The sequence below is a fragment of the Aethalodelphis obliquidens genome, unplaced genomic scaffold (genome assembly GCF_003676395.1).
Source record: "Aethalodelphis obliquidens isolate GAN/ISIS:26980383/991018 unplaced genomic scaffold, ASM367639v1 scaffold85, whole genome shotgun sequence".
Lineage (NCBI taxonomy): Eukaryota > Metazoa > Chordata > Mammalia > Artiodactyla > Delphinidae > Aethalodelphis > Aethalodelphis obliquidens.
In genome coordinates this window covers 6,903,597-6,921,889 of record NW_020838029.1, presented here as the reverse complement: position 1 = coordinate 6,921,889, position 18,293 = coordinate 6,903,597, and the positions used below count along the sequence as shown (strand labels likewise).

Sequence of the window (18,293 nt, the reverse complement as noted above, 5' to 3'; positions counted from 1 at the left end):
TGGCTTCTTTCACTTAGTAAGGTGCATTTGAGGTTCTTCCTTGTCTTTTTATGGCTTGATCACTCATCCCTTTTTATGAAAAATACTCCATTGTTTGGGTGTACCACATTTTATTTATCCATTCACCTAATGAAGGACATCTTGGTTGCTTCCAAGTTGTGGCAATTATGAATAAAGCTGTAATAAACATCTCAGTGCAGGTTTTTGAGTGGACATAACTTTTCAACTCCTTTGGGTAAATACCAAGGAGTGTGATTGCTGGGTTGTATGGTAAGAGTATGTTTAGTTTTTTAAGAAACCACCAAACTGTCTTCCATTTTGCACACCCACCAGCAATGAATGAGAGTTCCTGCTGCTCCATATCCTCACCAGCATTTGGTATTGTCAGTGTTCTGGATTTGGAGGATTCTAATAAGTGTGTAGTGGTATCTCACTGTTGTTTTAATTTGCATTTCCCTGATGGCATACAATGTAGAGAATATTTTTGTATGCTTATTTGCCAGTTGGTTATCTTCTTTGATGAGGTGTCTGTTAAGGTCTTTGGCCCATTTTTAAATTGGGTTGTTTTCTCATCATGGAGTTTTAAGAGTTCTTTGTATATTTTGAATAACAGTCTTTTATCAGATGTGTCATTGTCAAATATTTTCTCTTAGTCTGTAGCTTGTATTCTCATTCTCTTGACATTCTTCACAGAGCAGAAGTTTTTCATTTTCATTTTAATTTTAAGCTTATTAATTCTTTCTTTCATGTGCCTTTGGTGTTGTATCTAAAAAGTCATTGCCATACCCAAAGTCATCTAGGATTTTGCCTATGCTATCTCCTAGGAGTTTTATTTTTATTTACTTTTATTTTTTTATTTTTTGGCCACACCACGTGGCATGCGGGATCTTAGTTCTCTGGCCAGGGATCAAACCTGTGCCCTCTGCAGTGGAAGTGTGGAGTCTTAACCACTGGACCACGAGGAAAGTCCCTAGATCCATTTTTTGGATGTAGATGTCCCGTTGTTCCAGCCCTTGTTGAAAAGGCTGTCTTTGCTCCATTGTATTGCCTTTGCTCCTTTGTCAAAGATCAGTTGGCTATATTTATGTGGATCTATTTCTGGGTTTGTATCCTTTTCCGTTGATCTTTTTATCTATTCTTGCACCAATACCACAATGTCTTGATTACTGTAGCTTTATAGTAAGTCTTGACGTTGGGTAGTGTCAGTCCTCCAATTTCGTTCTTCTCCTTCAGTATTGTGTTGGCTATTCTGGGTCTATTGCCCAGAATAAATTTGCTGATATCCACAAAATAACTTGCTGGGATTTTGATTGTGGTTTCTTTGAATATATATATCAAGTTGGGAAGAACTGGGAAGACATCTTGACATTATTGAGTCTTCCGGTCCATGAACATGGAGGATCTCTCCATTTATATAGTTCTTTTTCACTTTTGTTCATAAGAGTTTTGTAGTTTTCCTCATATATTGTATGTACATATTTTGTTAGATTTATATCTAAGTATTTGATTTTGGAGGGTGCTAATGTAAATGGTATTGTGTCTTCAGTTTCAAATTTCACATGTTCATTACTGGTATTTAGGAAAGTGACTGACTTTTGTATATTAACCTTGCTATAATTGCTTATTAGTTCCAGGAGTTTTTTGTCATTGTTGATTCTTTTGTATTTTCTACATATCATGCCATTTGCAGACAAAGATATTTTATTTCTTTCTTCCCAATCTGTATAAATTTTCTTCTCTTTTCTTGTCTTATTGCATTAGCTAGAACTGCCAGTACAGTGTTGAAAAGGAGTGGTGAGAGGGGACATCCTTGCCTTGTTCCTAATCTTGGTGGGAAACTTCAAGTTTCTTACCATTAAGTATGATGTTAGCTGTAGGGTTTTTGGTAGATATTATTTATCAAGTGGAGAAAGTTTGCCTCTATTCCTAGTTTACTGAGATTTTTTTTTTATCATGAATCAGTGTTGGATTTTATCAAATGCTTTTTCTGCATCTACTGATATGGTCATGTGATTTTTCTTCTTTAACTTATTCATGTGATAGACTACCTTAATTGATTTTAGAATGTTGTACCAGTCTTGCATACCTGGGATAAATCCTAATTGATCATGGTGTATAATTCTTTTAATACATTGTTGAAGTTGGTTTGCTAATATTTCATTGAGGATTTTTGCATCTGTGTTCATGAGAGCTATTTGTCTGTAGTTTTCTTTTCTTGTAATATCTTTTTCTGGTTTTAATGTTAGGGTAATGCTGGCTTCGTAGAATGAGTTAGGAAGTGTTCCTTTTCATTCTATCCTCTAAAAGAGATTGTAAAGAATTGGTATAATTTCTTCCTTAAATGTTTGGGTGAATTCACCAGTGAACTCATCTGGATCTGGTGTTTTCTGTTTTTGGAGGGTTATTGATTCAATTTCATTAATAATTAGGCCTATTCGGATTGTCTATTTCTCCTTGTGTGAGTTTTGGCTGCTCGTGTCTTTCAAGGAATTGGTCCATTTCATCCAGGTAGCCAAATTTGTGGGCATAGAGTTGTTTGTGGTATTCCTTTATTATCCTTTTACTGTTCATGGATCTGTAATAATGACCCCTCTTTCATTTCTGATGTTAGTAATTTGTGTTCTCCCTCTTTTTTCTTAGTTAGCCTGGCCAGAGGCTTATCAATTTTTTTTTGAGGCTTATCAATTTTATTGATTTTTTTCAAAGACTCAGCTTGTTTTTGTTGATTTTTCTCTATTGATTTCCTGTTTTCAATTTCACTGATTTCTGCTCTACTTCTTCTTTTTTTCTTCTTCTGCTTATTTTACATTTAATTTGCTCTTTTCTTTTTTCCTGTTTCTTATGGTGGCAACTTAGATGATTGATTTTAGATGTTTATTCTTTTTTTTTTCTTTATTCTTTTTGAATACAAGGATTCAATGCTATAAATTTCCCTCTAAGCACTGCTTTTGCTGCATTCCACACATTTTTGATAAGTTGTGTATTCATTTTCGTTTAGTTCCAAATATTTTAAAATTTGTCTTGAGATTTCTTCTTTGACTTTTGTGTTATTTAGAAGTGTGTTGTTTAATCTCCACATATTTTGGGATTTTTCCAGTTAACTTTCTATTATTGATTTCTATTTTAATTCCACTGTGGCCTGAGAACAGACATTTCTCTCTACAGCCACCCCACCTTTTTGATTCTTGTTTACAAAATACATCTCATCTCATTAGATTTGGCCTGATTATTTACCTAAATGCAGCAAAAAAATGGTAATTGACCACATAGGCCTTTTAAAGTTTGCTTTGCTGGAACTGTTCATGAAGAGTCTCATGTTAGACTTTCAAAAGCCTTCTGGAAGCCAAGCTGAGAACTTGCCATCAGATTTCACTTGCAGTACCTATAGATGTGGGTGAATTCCTCTTTTCTTGAGGTCTCCAAAATATCTCAAGATTCCTGGGCCTTCCTTGCAAGAAGTGACCTTCTTTACTCACCTGTAAGTCTGGGAACCCTGTAAGCCAGGTACCAGGCCAGTTTTCTCAAGAGGACTTTGTAAGTATTGGCTCCATAAAGTCAACCTTAGTTCCTTAAAGCTGTCTGGTCATATCTGATTCTGTGCATATCATTTTCAAATATGACATTCCAATCAACGTCTTGGTTATATATGCAATGTTTCTAATTATGTCCTGTTACAAGGAGGACAGATCCCTACTGAACTTATGCAAATAATTATATTGCCATGGAAATAAGAATACTCAATAAGAGTTTTCAAATTCTGGAGAGAGGACTTCCCTGATGGCAGAGTGGTTAAGAATCTGCCCGCCAATGCAGAGGACAGGGTTCGAGCCCTGGTCTGGGAAGATCCCACATGCCATGGAGCAACCAAGCCCATGCACCACAACTACTGAGCCTGCGCTTTAGAGCCTGCAAGCCTCAACTACTGAAGCCCATGCACCTAGAGCCCATGCTCCGCAACAAGAGAAGCCACTGCAATGAGAAGCCCATGCACCACAATGAAGAGTAGCCCCTGCTTGCCGCAACCAGAGAAAGCCCACACACAGCAACGAAGACCCAATGCAGCAAAAAATAAATAATATAAATTTTAAAAAATTCTGGAGAGATCAGTTAGGGAGAAAATATAAAAGTTTCATTTCTGTTTACAAAAGTACAATATACTAGTTGTCATGAGTATAGTTAACTAAAGAGAAAAGAGAAAGGGGTTCCTTGAACCCAGCAGCGATATTCCAAACAAAAGCTATAATCATCGTTCATCAGTTCATTCAGTGCCATATAATTCATTCTTGTTCTTCTTGATCTTGGGTTAGCAGCTTAATGAACCCATTAGTTCTCCACTGGAGTTCTGAAAATCCTAAGTCCACTGGTATGGTCTCAAAATTATTTCAGTAATGCCATCAGAAGCCTGTGCCCCAGATTACCTGGCACAGTCCTTTCTGGGGCTCTGAGACTGATTGTTAAATTTTCAGGAATTTTGTGAGTGGGTTGACATCACATTGGTAGCTTGAAATTGGCTACGGTGGGTGTATTTACACCACAGAAATCAGTAAGTTAAGGATCCCCCCCCCAACCGCCACTCCAGAGCTGGTAGTTAAGCATTTACCAGCACAATACCAGGCACCTCCAACTCAGCATATCCCAAACTGAACTCCTTATCTCCTCCCATAAAACCCACTCCTCACCCTATATTCCCAATCTTTATGTGAATGATGTCACCACAGATCCAGTTGTCAAGCAAGAAAACTTTGGCACTGTCCATGACTCCTTTTTCCCCATCACTCACCACATTAGTCACTGAGACTTGTCAGCTCTCCCTCAGAAATATTTTCCTGAACTAATCTTCTCTGTCACTATTTTAATTCAAGCTCCTATCATTTTTTACCTGCACAATTGCAATAACCTCCTGAGTGATCTGCCTGCCTGCAGTACATCTGGGCACTATTTCCCATGCAGTCTTCCCGAAATACCTCAGTGCAATCCCATCACTTGTCAACATAAAGACCGCAGCTGGGTCTCCTTTACCTGTGGGAGAATGTCCAAGATTGTCAGCAGCACCCACAAAAGCCTTCATAATCTCGCCTCAGGTCTTATTCAGCTTCATATTCCCCACCCCTCCCTACTGTATACCCCATGATCTGGTATGAATTGCTTATTGTTCCCCAAATGTGGCCTATTCTCTCAAAACTTTAAGCCTTGGCCCATGGTATTCCCTCTGCCTGAAATCCTCTCTACCACTCAGAGCCTGGGAAATTTCCCCTCTTCTTTGAAGACCTAGCTCAGAGTTAATATTCTCTGTGAACTCCCCAAGGAAAGTTAGTCTCCTCCCTCCTCCACACACAGAGTCTGTTTGTTCCTCTAATATAGAACTAATCACCGTTTTGTAGCTATCCGTTTTATAAGTCTGTCTCCCCCAACTAGACTGTGTCTTACCCCAGAGCCTAGCACAGCGCTTACAACCTAGTGAGAGCTCAAAAAATGTTGTTGAAAGAAGAGATGGGAGGATGAATGAATGGAGTTGATTCCTAGCTCTAATAACTGGGCTGTTTCCTGGTTTGTTGTATAGAAGCCCATACTTTAAGCCCCATTCAGGTGCTCCCAGCTCCTTAGTCCTACCTTGGTGCCCTGTCTGGCACCTTAGTCTTTGCTAGAATAGTGCTTCATCTGGCTCTTGCCAGACCTTTTGACATCTGGCATCCTGCTCTGGAAGCCCAGGCCCCATGGCAGAGCCTCTGTCACTGGCTGCCAGAAACTCTGGCTGCCAACCACCTGCCTATCTGGGCTTCCTCCTAGTGTCTGCTGTATCCTGGTTACCCTGATGCTTGCTCTACCTGCCTGTCTAAATAGCTGACTGGGGACTCTGCTGCTGCTTCTGGGATCTTCTGCTTTACCTGGTCTACTTTCAGAGTCCTGGCCCTCCTGTTTTGCTTCCCCTGCCATCAAAGGAGTTCCATTTCTATCATTGTCCAACTAGAAGATTAGGTAAAGCATACTGATTAAATTCATGGGCTCTAGACTCTAACTGCCTAGATTCAAATCTCACCTCTTCCACTTACAGCCAGCTGTGTGATCTTGGGGCCAGTCACTTCACCTCTTTGAACCACAGTTTTCTCATCTACAACATGGACATAATAATGATACCTACATCATAAGGCCAATGTGAGATGTAAATAAGATAATGTACTTAACACAGTACCTGGCACATAGTACGTACTCAATAACTATTTGCTATCATTCTTATTTTTATGTTCCCAGTATCTAAGACAGAGTTGGCATTCAACAAGTGTGTGTTGAGAAGGGAGGAGGGAAAGGAATAACAATCAGTGGTTATTAAAGCTTTCCTGATCAAAGTCTACTCCATCTGCAAATTCCACTCCCACCTCAGGATGTAAATCCCTTGTGGCCATTTGGTTCTGTCACTCAGCTATTTCTGAAATCGCAACTCCTCTAGGAATCCCTTACAATTAAGAGCCAATAGCTTTGCTTGTCCCAATCTACCTAGATCTAAAACTCTCACAACTGCCCACCCCCACTTTCATCACCATTACATGCATTTATCCTGATTCCTTAGCCACAAACGGCATTGATCCCCAGATGTGTCACTGGCATGAACATCTCTGGAATCCACATTTTACCACATTAGCCCACTTCTCCCCTCCCATCTCCATGTGTTAGTGTTTTATGCATTTTCCGTGTCATTCACTCCTTGTTGCCTTCGATGGTCAGGGCAAGGACTGTGTGCAAACTAATGAGGATAGACAGAGCTTTGGACAGAGGAACACTTCCGAATTGTTTTTTGATGAAGATGAAGGAGAGAAGGTGCATGCAGAAGCTGAGAAAGGGACAGGATTTGTGTCCCCACTTACTCTTCACCCCAGCAGGGGCAGAAAGCATGCTGCCTCTTTCTTGTTCATTGGCTACATTCCTCTCAGAGGCCAGAGGGGCAAGCCTGGACAATGCAAATGAGCTGTGTGGATGGGACTTAGCCAAGGGGCCTCCAAAGGGAGAGCAGCGGGGCTGCCGAGGAGGGAACAGAAAAGGAAGGTGCCTTACATATTTCTCAGCACCTTCTTTTCCCCAAGCAACAAACTACTCTCTTCTCCCAGAGACACAATACCAAAGTGCATAAGCTCCCCCTGAATAGATGCCCGAGCCTGAGAGCACTTCGCAAACTGGGTGGTCCCTGAGTCTCTAGGCTTTGGTATGATACTCAGACTCCAGGGAATTTGTTGTGCACCCACTCTGCACAAAGCCCTATACAGGCAGTGTTAAACCTAGGCAAACTGAAGCTTTCAATAACAGGCTTTAGCTGTGGCATAAGAGACAGAGAGAAGTGGTGATGAGCATGTGAGCATGAAAGAGCAACTGAGCCTACAAGTGCCCAAAGGGGACAAATTCAGCCAGTTCCTTGCCAATTTCTTACTATCGATTTTCTGCTGGCGTCACTTCACCCTATCCGGGGAAAGCATGCTGTGAGGACACTTGCCCAGGTGAAACTCCATTCATTCACTTATTTAAATGGACGGGGTCAAGGACAGCTTCTAAGTTCAGTCCCAGCCCCCTACTTGTTTTGCTCACCGCCCCCCACCCCCAACCGCCCACTTCCCTCTCCACACCATTAACGACTCCAAGTCTGTTTCCCCTTTAGGGCCGTAGTCCCCAGCACAGCTGTCGTATGTGCCTGATGCAGATGCCCAAGAGACCCACAGAAATGTTTGAAAACTTCCAACCCTAATTGCGCCTCCCCTTGAGTCCTCCCTCTGCGAGGCCAGCCGCTGAAGCAGGACTACTTGACCTTTGCTAGGAACTCAGAGCTGCCTGGGGTTTGGAATTGAACTGGAAACAGAGGCAGAAGGCAGCCCCCATCACCCCATCATCATTTCTCACGAGAAAGAGAAAGCTCAAAGAACAGTGACGGGTTAAGCTCCTTATAAGGAAACGAACCTTCCCGTTCCTGCGCGGAAATTGTTTTCTGCTTCTGTATCTTTCGAATACACTGTAAAAACTACACTTGATAGGATTCACAAAAACCATTCCCCCAAGGGTGGGGGACAGCTTGGAGCCAAGAGAGATAGGACGGGCGGGGCGGGTATAAGTAAGGACCGTCAGCGAAGAATTTAAGGGATGAGTCATCAAAAAGAAGCTGGGAAAGAGAGCGGAACAAGTAATCTGAGCTGGGAAGGAGGCGAGCATTCATTAGGCACAGACCGTGTCAATCACGTCTGCTCCACAAATGACCTGAGAGCCTCCCAGGCTTCTCAGACCGGAAAGAGGGTCTCAGTGGGCGGTCGTAAGGCTTTGAAATCGGAAAAGACAGAGCGCGAGCAGCAGTCGGAGGAGTCTGATGCAGCGCCGGTAGGCTGCTTGGAAAGATGGCGTTTGCCATCAAGGTCGCATGGCTACTTTAGGGGACTAAGAGAAATACTAGTGAGAATGATAGGAACAGCCAACTAAGGATTCAGATTTTCAGAAGCAGTCTCGAATCCAAATATTTTTTTGCCAGTTAAACTCATAAGCACACTTAGGTTTGTCAGAACGTAGGTCCTAAAAAACATAAAAACGATATGGGAAGGGGTGGAGTTTCACCGGGGCTCTTCTCTCAGGGAGCAGGAAAGTGTGGGAGCTCCCAGGGCTCAGGGTGACTGCACAACCAGAAGGCAGCTGGGTGCCTGCCAGGAGGCAAGGTGGGAGGCCGATTCTGCCTGGGACTGCTAATCTCACCAGATCTATGTCAGGCTAAAGTCTAGGCAGCTTGGTCTAACTTCTGGCCTTTCACCTGTTTTGCAAGGTTGCCCTGAAACAAAAGGACTTGGTTGGGTTCCCTGTACATTGCACCAGGTAAGTTCACCTACAGTTAGACTTCAGCTGATCCAGGATAGGATAAGGATTGTTAGTTAACCCCTAAACCCATTTGTTTGTATGTTCTTTTGTTAGTCTTCTTATCTGTTTCCTAGCAGATGTTACTTTAAAAAAATTGGCAACCCAGTTGTAGCTAAACTACAGGATAAAAAGGGATTTAACTTCTTGGCCAGTCCCGTTTGGGGGCCTCCACTCATGCCACCCTGTATTGTAGGGACCAGGGAAGAGCTGGGACATGTAAAAGTAGTGATCTGAGAATGAAAGCATTCTAATCTAGCTGATTCCTTCCATTTGCACTTCAGCCATTTTCAGTCTCCCACCCACAATCCATAATCCAAACAGAGCTACCCAGGATTCCCAGCACTCAGAGGAGCCTGCAAAAGCTGTGCCTGAGAAGATGGGGGCACAACAGAAAAGCAGACTTCAAGGGTACCTGAGAATGCAGGCAGTGGCAGAGGGATTCACCTCTTCACTAGCTCAGTCTTGTCCTTACTCAGCTCCGGCCATCCCAATTCAAGCGACCCCCTCAATCTACCCTCTACGATTACCCCATTGTGAGGCATCATCAGACCAATTCGGTTTTAGTTTTATCGATCGTTTTGAATCTATTCAGGAATGGGGTTTGAGGGCAAAAGGGGCTACCGTCTGTTCTACTCTCTGAGGCCCCCCCATTCTCCCTCCCCTAACCTTTTAGAAGGGCTGTAGGAAGCCTAAGTATAGCCTCCGGGAACAGATTTCTCTTGGAAGAGTTTGGGCTCAGTCCTTCTAGAACAGTATAACTCAAACGGGAGGAAACAGAGGTGAGCTCATGGGGGAACCAGACCTTTTTACTGTTCCTCCCTTGGCCACCCTAGAGGCTGACAACAATGTCTCTTGGTCAGATCTGAAAGACAGATCTTGTAGCATCTGTTACGGATATTCAAGCCATCGTAAGAAAGTGTGTGTGAGTGGGGTTGGGTGGAGGAAGGGGGACACAGCAAACATAATCCTGTAGTACTTGGGTAAGCACACATCTCCAGGGGTACTCTGGGGGAAACTGGAGCTTTAATGACAGAGGAAAGGATGGCCATGAGGCCTGCCTGGAGCAGCATTTTCCCTTTCTCCCTCTTCTTTTCTGTTACCCAGACCCCAGAGTGACTCTACCCTACTGGAAGGAAGCTTGCCTCATCCTAGATGCTGGGCGGTGGTCCAGTGCTCTCAACTTAGGAAGGAGGCTGCTATATTCCATCTCGGACACCAGGTGGCACCAAAGTATAACCATAACTCCAAAGAAACCGGCAGGAAATGGACCTTGAGAGAGTCCTTGAACTATTTTCCTCTCCCTCCCCACTCCCCACGTGGAATTGAAAAATAAGAAGCCTTTCAGATATGGTGGATAACTCTCATTCAATAAAAACGCTTGAATCTTTAATCTTCCAGCTGAAGATTCCAAGGATTTAAATGCAGCCTCAGTCCTCACCCTTCTCGGAGACCTATTTCTCAGCGGCAGATAAGGAAAATGGGACTTTCCTGGAATCATTTCAGATGCCTCCACCCTCCAGAAGAGTTGTTTTTCTTCAAGGTGGTCAGCTGAGGAGTAGCAGACATCAAACCTCGGCGGCTCTGCTCAAATCCTGGGCCCCCTTCTGAAGGGCTGAGTGCTGTCATGGGCATGCTAGGAATGACCATGTCTAAACAAGTTGTGATGTGGCCAACCAGCCTCATGGCCTCTTACAGTCAAACAGGACTGCTTCCAGCCCCTCAGACACGCTCCATAAATCCCCATTCCCAGGCTCCTCCACCTGGAATTCTGTCCACTCTCAGCTGTTTTTATCTGTCAGATCCAAGGCACTTGTTGAGGTGCAGATAGAGCTCCATGAAGCCTTCCTTCACTTCCCCCAGTCTGAAGGGACCTCCACTTTTCTAAATTACCATAACAACTTGTGCCATTTGCCCTATTCTTCTACTTTATGTTATAGTTGTTTTTGAACATGTCTCCCCTACAAAATTATGAGCTCCCCAAGGGCAAGGACCATATTTTATGTATCTTTTTTATACCCTGTACTGATGAACACAGTAGGCACTCAATAAATAATGATAATAATATCTTACATTTGTATGGTGCTTACAGTTTACAAAGCACATTCACATCCATTTTCCCATTTAATCCTCACAACAACCCTGTGAGGTAGGTGTTATCATCCCTGTTTTACAGATGAGCAAACAGACTCAGAGAAGTTAAAGAACTTGCCCATGGTCATACAGCTGGGAAGAGGCAGAGATGGGTCTGAATGCAGTTTTTCTGACCCTAAATTCAGTTCTTTCAACTTTCTCTACCTGAGCTGGTGGCTGGAAATTCCTTCCTGGAGACTGAGGTCATGGAACTCATCATGGGACTGGGGAAAAGGGAGCGGAAGATCTAAAGGTCAAACTCCTTTCATCTCTGCTCCATTCGCTTCTCCCTCCCTTGTTTCCAAAGAGGATTTCAGAATGCAATCTCACTTTGTTTAAGAATGTCCTGGTGTGAGATGTCCTTGTGGATAAGAAGAAAAAATGTGGGGTGAAGATAGGACAGTAAAGGTGTATTCACAGCCGGTGACTAGTGGATCTTTGGAGGCCTGAAGGGAGGTCCCTGGCCTGTCCAATAATTTAATTAACAACTTGGATCAGGACATTGATGGCATGCTGGTCAAATTTGTAAATGATGCTGGTTTCAGGAAGATCCCAAGAGGCCATAATGAACGAGGAAAATGAAATGTGAAGTTTCATAATCTAGTTCATCAAAACCAAATGCTTCAGTGCAAGGGAGGAGAGACGTGACTCTGTGTGAAAGGGTTTCAGGTGTTTGAGGTGCCTGTAGGCTCATTATTTTTGACATTAGCTGCCTGCAATGCTAATGAATTCAGGGCTAGGATGTGGGAGATTACAGTTGTGCTTTCTTCTCTGCTCACTAGACCACAGTGGAGGACTGTCTTTAGCCTTGGACACCACACAAGAACAGGGGCATTAGCAACCTGGAGCATGCACAAACGACGGAGACCAGGAGTGTGAGGGGATTTTAGAATCATCGTCTGTGAACCTGGAGAAGGGATCAAAAAGGGGATGGTGGTGGATCCAGATCAAGTTTTCAAATATTGGAAGCTTCATCATATAGAAGAAGGAGTCATCTTGTTTTGCTCGATAAGAGGGACAAAGGGCATGTGCTCTGGGAAAACATATTTTGACTCAACCTAAGGAAGAACTTTATGATGGTTCAAGATGACCAAATATTATGCAATGGTCGGCTTTGAAAGGACAAGATATTCCCATCACTGGAGGTATTTAAACAGAGAGAGGCAAGATAACTATTGGCAAAGAGGTTGCAGAGGGGATCAAGCATCAGATCATAAGGGTGAGGAATTAGGCAACTATTAAGTCAGCTTCTGACACTGTAATTTGGGGATTCAAGTCAGGGGTAGGGGTGGGGGCCAGAGGTGAAAATCGTTGTGGCCCTCAAAGTAGGTACCTCCCAACCAGTTACTATCTCTGCTTCCAGCCTGCCCTGCACAGAGACTCCAGTAATATTTTTCTGAATACTTTATCATGAGACTTTCCAGCTCACGTATCATAGAATCCCAGTAACTCTAGAGGTCATCCGGCACAGTCCTTTATCAGATGCTTTCTTTGCCTTTGAATCACCCACATGGAGTGATTGTCCAGTCACTGTTTGAATATCTCTGGTGATGGTGAGCTGCCTACCGTTTGGGGTAGTCTATTTCTAATTTCAGAGACTATTACTAATCATTAGAAAGTTCTTCCTAAACACAGCGAAATGCTTATATCAGGCTGTTGAGATTAGGAAATTTTTTCTTCTCTGTTTTTGAAACTGTGGGTAGTAAATTTTAAAAGGACTTCAAGAGGCTGGAATCATGAGCCAAAATTTTTATTATCATTTTTTTCATTATAAAAAAGAAAGAAAAAAAGCCTCTTCCTCTGTTGAACCAAAATCTGCTTTCCTGTAACTTCCACCCATTAGATCTCAGAGCCCTTGGAGTCATACACAGAATAAATCTACAGCTTCCTCTTCACCATGAGCCCAGTAATGATTTGCTGACAGTAGACAAATTTCTCTGGGGATTTGCTAGTCCCCTCACTATTCTCACCACTCTTTCTCTGGCTGTACTTTTGTTGACATGTCCTTTGAAGTGTGATGCCTCCATTGAACGGAGGACCTCAGGTGTGGTCTGACCAGTGCGGAGTAGCACAAGATGATCACCTCCTTTATTCTGGACGTTATACTCTTATTAATACAGCCCAAGGTCACAATACTTTTTTTTTTTTAAAGATTTGTTTTTTTGATGTGAACCATTTTTTTTAAAGTCTTTATTGAATTTGTTACAATATTGCTTCTGTTTTTTGGTTTTTTGGCCGCGAGGCATGTGGGATCTTAGCTTCCCAACCAGGGATCGAACCTGCACTCCCTGTATTGGAAGGCGAAGTCTTAACCGCTGGACCACCAGGGAAGTCCCCACAATACTTTTTGTAACAACCAAACCGTGCTTTTGACTCATGGATCATGAAGAGTTTTCATTTATTCTAAAACCCTCTAAGCAACGTCTCTCACTTCCTACGGTTGTACTGTTACATTTTGGAATTCAAATAGGTGACTTCATATTTGTCCCTGTAAACTTTGATTTTGCTATAGTGAGTCCAGCCTCATGACTGGTATATATCATACCAGCCTCTTGACAGCTCTACGAATTCTTTTTCTGTCATCTCACATTTTGGCTCTCTCTCCCAGCTATGCGTAATTTTCAAATTTGATCTAGTGACATTAAAACAGAAAGAACCCTTTTGTGTGTGGTCATTCAACTGCTTAAGAATCGCTTAGAATCCCCACATTTCTTTATATTGTCCCAAGAGTATGGTGAGAGAACGTTTTATTGAACTCCAAATACATTGTAGGGGTAGCATTCTCCTCATCTGCCCATCGAGTCACCCTATCAAAGGAAATGAGCTTGAGTGGGGAATGACTTGTTTTTCCTGAATCCATGCAGAGGCTGAGTGATCTTCTCTTCCTTTTGTAAGTGCTCACCAATCCTCCTTTTAATCATTTGTTCTTGAATATTGCCTTCAATCAATATTTAACTCGTTGATCTCAGTGACACCACAGCAGTGTGCATCCCTTTCACCCTCCATGGGGTTTTCAAAGACATCACCAGTTGTCCTGCAACTTGAGCTGCAGGTCATCATAATGCCCTGGGCTGTTATTGACCTAAACTATGAGATGGAGTTGCTCAGAGCAGCTAAAGGCTCTCTGGGACTAGACTGCCTTGAGGAGCCTCTCTCTGGGGCTCACTTTGTCCCTTTGACTCTGAAAATCCTTCTCTTTGCAGAAGAGAAGGAACACAAAGGTTGCCTAGGAGGTTTTGATTCCTCTCTGTAAAACCATTAGCAAATGAAAAAGGGCGCCCCATCACTCATCTGGTAACACCCAAACTCCTCAGCTGTTATGAAGGCCTCCACAACCTACCTTTCCAATCTGATTTCCCACCGTTTAACTTGAACCCTCTACTTCGGTCAAGTCAGTTCCCTCACTGCTCCTCAAGCACATCTAGACCTTATCTCCATGCTCTGGCTGAGGACTTTCTCCCAATTTGGAATGCCCACTATTCCACCCATCTACCCAGATCTCATCATAGCCTTTCTTGCAATTTCTGTAACTCCTTTAACGTTTAGCATACAACTGAAGTCACAGAGATTATGCATGTCACTCATTTGATCATAGTTCAGTTTTGTCTTCCTGACAGTATGCACACCAAAAGGGGTATGTTTTATCCCTCATGGTATATAAACCAGCACAGGGCCTGGCCTACAGTCCTGATAACCATCTTCACTTCCTACAGAGATTTTCCACAGTGACCAACCTCTGGCCCTTCACACATACCACAAGTTCAGATCCCAAGATAGCTGTGTCCAGCTCCTCAAAGGACTAATATAGAAACTAGATAAATCTAGGGATGCAGGCTGGACCTGGTCTAGGCACTAATGATTTTTGCAGTGTGAAATCAAATCTAACTATACCCTCAGCCCTTTAAACAAGAACCTGGGCTTTCTTAGCTGGGCTCAGGGCTGGCGGTCAACAAGGGGGCCAAGAACACTCAAGGCACCCCGGGACAGCACTGACTGTCAATTAGACTGAAACCCTGCCTGCCTTGGAGGTCACTCAGACCTTCTGAAGGTGTGAAGACCAACTGTAATCTCTCACTGATGGGTCCCAAATAGGATTGGAGCTGGGTTTGCTATGGCACCTTGAGTTCTTAGAGGAGAAGCAATGTCTAAATCTTCCCAACTAGAAAGCCTCCTAATTTGGAGGTACACACACACCCCCCATAAGAGGAGGCCCAATTTGGTAATATCTGACATGGAGCAATGAAAGGATCATGACAACAAAGACTCTGAATTGATCTAAAATGGTCACGTAACCCAGCCCTCTCCGCCTTCAGGAAGGTGAGCACCATGGCTTCCCTTAGTCATTCACTCAATTTGGCAATTATTATTGAGGACTTACTACGTGCCATGATCAGCTCCTATCTACAGCAAAGTTTTGCCGTGTGTTTAACAATCTTTTCCCCTCTATCTGTCTCAGAAGAAATGGAGAACAGATCACCAGCTCTGTCCTTATTTAAGAGTTACATTTTTGAAGATGGTATAGCACACTTGTCATATAGTAGGTGCTCTACAATTATTGAATGTTACTTCATCAGCTTCTTCCTTTCTAAATTAAAAAAAAAAAAAAAACCCTAGTCCTTTGGCACATTGTTTTTGCTCTTCTCCAGACCCTCTGCAGCTTTTCTACATATGCTGAAAATGTGTTGACCAAGGGCAGACCCACGACTGTTTTCAAAGGCCTAACCAATACTAGGTAGAGTGGAGAAAGTTGAGGAGCATGAGAAAGGTCATATGTTACTGGACTGCATTCTAGATCTGTTTCTAACACTGTGACATTGTGCTTTTCTGAGCCCATTTACCCAATTATAAAATAAGTGGGTTGGACTACATGACTCTGAGGTTACTTCTAATTCTAAAAATTCGGATTCTGATTACTTCCCAGGGATTCCATCCTAAATTTTTGTTATGATATGCTAGTATTTATTTATTTTGCAGTACCCGGGCCTCTCACTGTTGTGGCTTCTCCCGTTGCAGAGCACAGGCTCCGGACGTGCAGGCTCAGCGGCCATGGCTCACAGGCCCAGCCGCTCCGCAGCATGTGGGATCTTCCCGGACCGGGGCACGAACCCGTGTCCCCTGCATGAGCAGGTGGACTCTCAACCACTGCGCCACCAGGGAAGCCCCAATGATATGCTATATTTGAGTTAGTTTTGGAAAGAAGGAAGGAAGGGAGGGAGGGAGGGAGGAAGAGAAAGAAGAGGGTGGGAGGGAGCAGGGAGGGAAGAGAAAACCAGTTCTACACTACGGACTCAGACTCATTCAACTCGTGACCCACCCTGCCAGCCTCCCCCCAGTTCTTTTTTTCTTTTTTAACTAACCTGGGTCAAGTCAATCATTGCCCATCTCTCTTGTCCCCACGTACCATATTAGTATACTAGTCCTCGATTTTGGTCTTTGTACTGCCTTGTGTTTGTCCCCTCTGAACATCATCCTGTTGTGTTGGTTCATCTCCCTCATTTTGTCAGGGTCACTTTGAAGAATTCTATTCCTGGTTTCTGAGGTGTCAGCAACCCCACCCAACTGTCACACTTGATGAGCAGACTCCTGGTTCAGTCCTTCAAGTCACTGAGAATAATACGATACCATAATGCTAACTCTGTGGAGCCCATTGAATCTGTCCCCCAGGGTTGACAGGGAGCCACTGATCACCATCCTGGAGAGGAATGCTCCAAGAGCCCCAGTGACCTCTCCAATTTTAATTCATAGACCAGGAAACCAGTATCTCTGGGGAGGAGAGGGCCCCTGCTCTGTCAGTCACCCAAGGCCAGGGAGTCCACATATCTGATGCTGCACTGGATTCAGACACGAAAAAGAATTTCAGCACGTTAGAGGGCAGACCTCCTCCCAGCCCCCAGTCCAGGACGAGGGCAGGGTGGTGGCAATGGTGGCAGTGGCAGAGGCAGCGGCGGGTGGTGGCGGCGGCAGCAGAGTGGTGCAGTGAAGAAGGAAGTGTTTTTTTTTGATGTTTCATTAGGAGGCCCGAGGTGCTGAGAGGAGGCTTCAGCTGCAGGAACCCAGAGCCTGGGGGGGGGGGGGGGGGGGGGGGGGACTGCAACCTGATTAAGATTGGAGAGGCCTTCGTGAAGGGGGCCGGTAGTGTGCTGCCCAGACTTGTATCAGCTTAAAGGCACAGGATGCAGAGGGAGGCACCCTGCCAGGAGGTCTGTTGGGCAAGGCCTGTGCAAGGGAGGCAGGTTGGGAGTGCTAACTGGATTTTTTATTTTTATATCAAGACACTGTGTTTAAAATTTTTACAAAGGACAAACTCCGTGGGTTTCCGTTAGTGTTTTAAGAACTTTTCTTTAAAAAAAAAAAAAAGCCAACAACAACAAAAAACACCACCTTTTTGAAAGAGAAATGACAGACACAAAAGAGACTCTGTAAAGAAAATGGGGCGAACTTCTGATAGCATTACCCCAAGGGCAGAGGCAGAACCCAGATTGTACCCAGGGCACCGATAATCACATGGCCTCCACAAAACCTCCTTCACCAAATTTGCAGTCCCCTGCCTGGTCTAGCTAGGCCGATGCTCCTGGCCTCTGGGGGACGCAGGTCACCCTGTGGTCTCTGCAGCCCTCCGCAGAGATACAGAGGTGGCTGGCAAGTTGCCCCCTAAGGCCCTCCAACCCCATCCAGTGAGAGCCCCTTCCTCCTTCTCCCCATGGTTTTGCTGGAACCTGTTTCTTGGGGGCCATGTTCCTTGGTCGGATTGTGTGAGCACTGGGAGTTCCAGAGCCAGAGAGACCTGGGCCTGGAGCCCTCCCTTCCGGAGCTTCTTTGCACCCATCGGTTGGAGAAGCATTTGTTCCAAAATTTTTTTTTAAAAATCAACAAAAACCAGACCCAGAAAAAAGACCAAGTCTGGGGGAGAAAGAGCTACTCTGCTCTTTAAAGCTCCCAAGTCTGGAGTTGGTCGGTGGTGCAGTTCCAAGAGAGGTGGAAGGCGAGCACCAAGGGGGTGTCCAGCTGGTGCTTCAGGCTCCCCAGTAGTGTCTGTGGTCAGGCTCAGGGAGCCGGCTTCAGCTGCTGTTCCACGGGTCCTCAGTTCCCCAAGGACTTGTTTGCGTCCCCACTTGAAGGGTTTGTTCAGGTTTACTTCCTTATTTGTGTTGTTGCACATGCGGGTGCATGCCCACATCTGTCTATGTTTGTGCAGGTGGGTCTGCTGTCGGGTGTGGGTGCGTGCGTATACATATATGTCTCTGTGTGTGTGTGTGTGTGTGTGTGTGTGTGTGTGTGTGTGTGTGTGT

The 18,293-nt window shown here is 44.1% G+C and overlaps 2 protein-coding genes and 1 long non-coding RNA gene across 3 annotated transcripts in view; 1 reads left to right on the top strand and 2 right to left on the bottom strand.

Moving 5' to 3' along the window:
* GJB1 (gap junction protein beta 1) overlaps positions 1-18,293 on the bottom strand; it is a 45,183-nt gene that overhangs the window by 24,970 nt on the left and 1,920 nt on the right. The gene's annotated exons all lie outside the window — the stretch shown is intronic.
* Positions 8,378-10,938, top strand: LOC113613180 (uncharacterized). The gene is made up of 2 exons (XR_003430096.1): positions 8,378-8,832; positions 9,979-10,938. It is a non-coding gene; the product is annotated as an uncharacterized LOC113613180 (long non-coding RNA).
* Positions 17,076-18,293, bottom strand: part of NLGN3 (neuroligin 3) — a 19,901-nt gene continuing 18,683 nt past the window's right edge. The window contains exon 6 of the mRNA XM_027093668.1: positions 17,076-18,293. This exon is cut by the window's right edge and continues 954 nt beyond it. The gene's annotated coding sequence lies outside the window, so the exon portion shown is untranslated.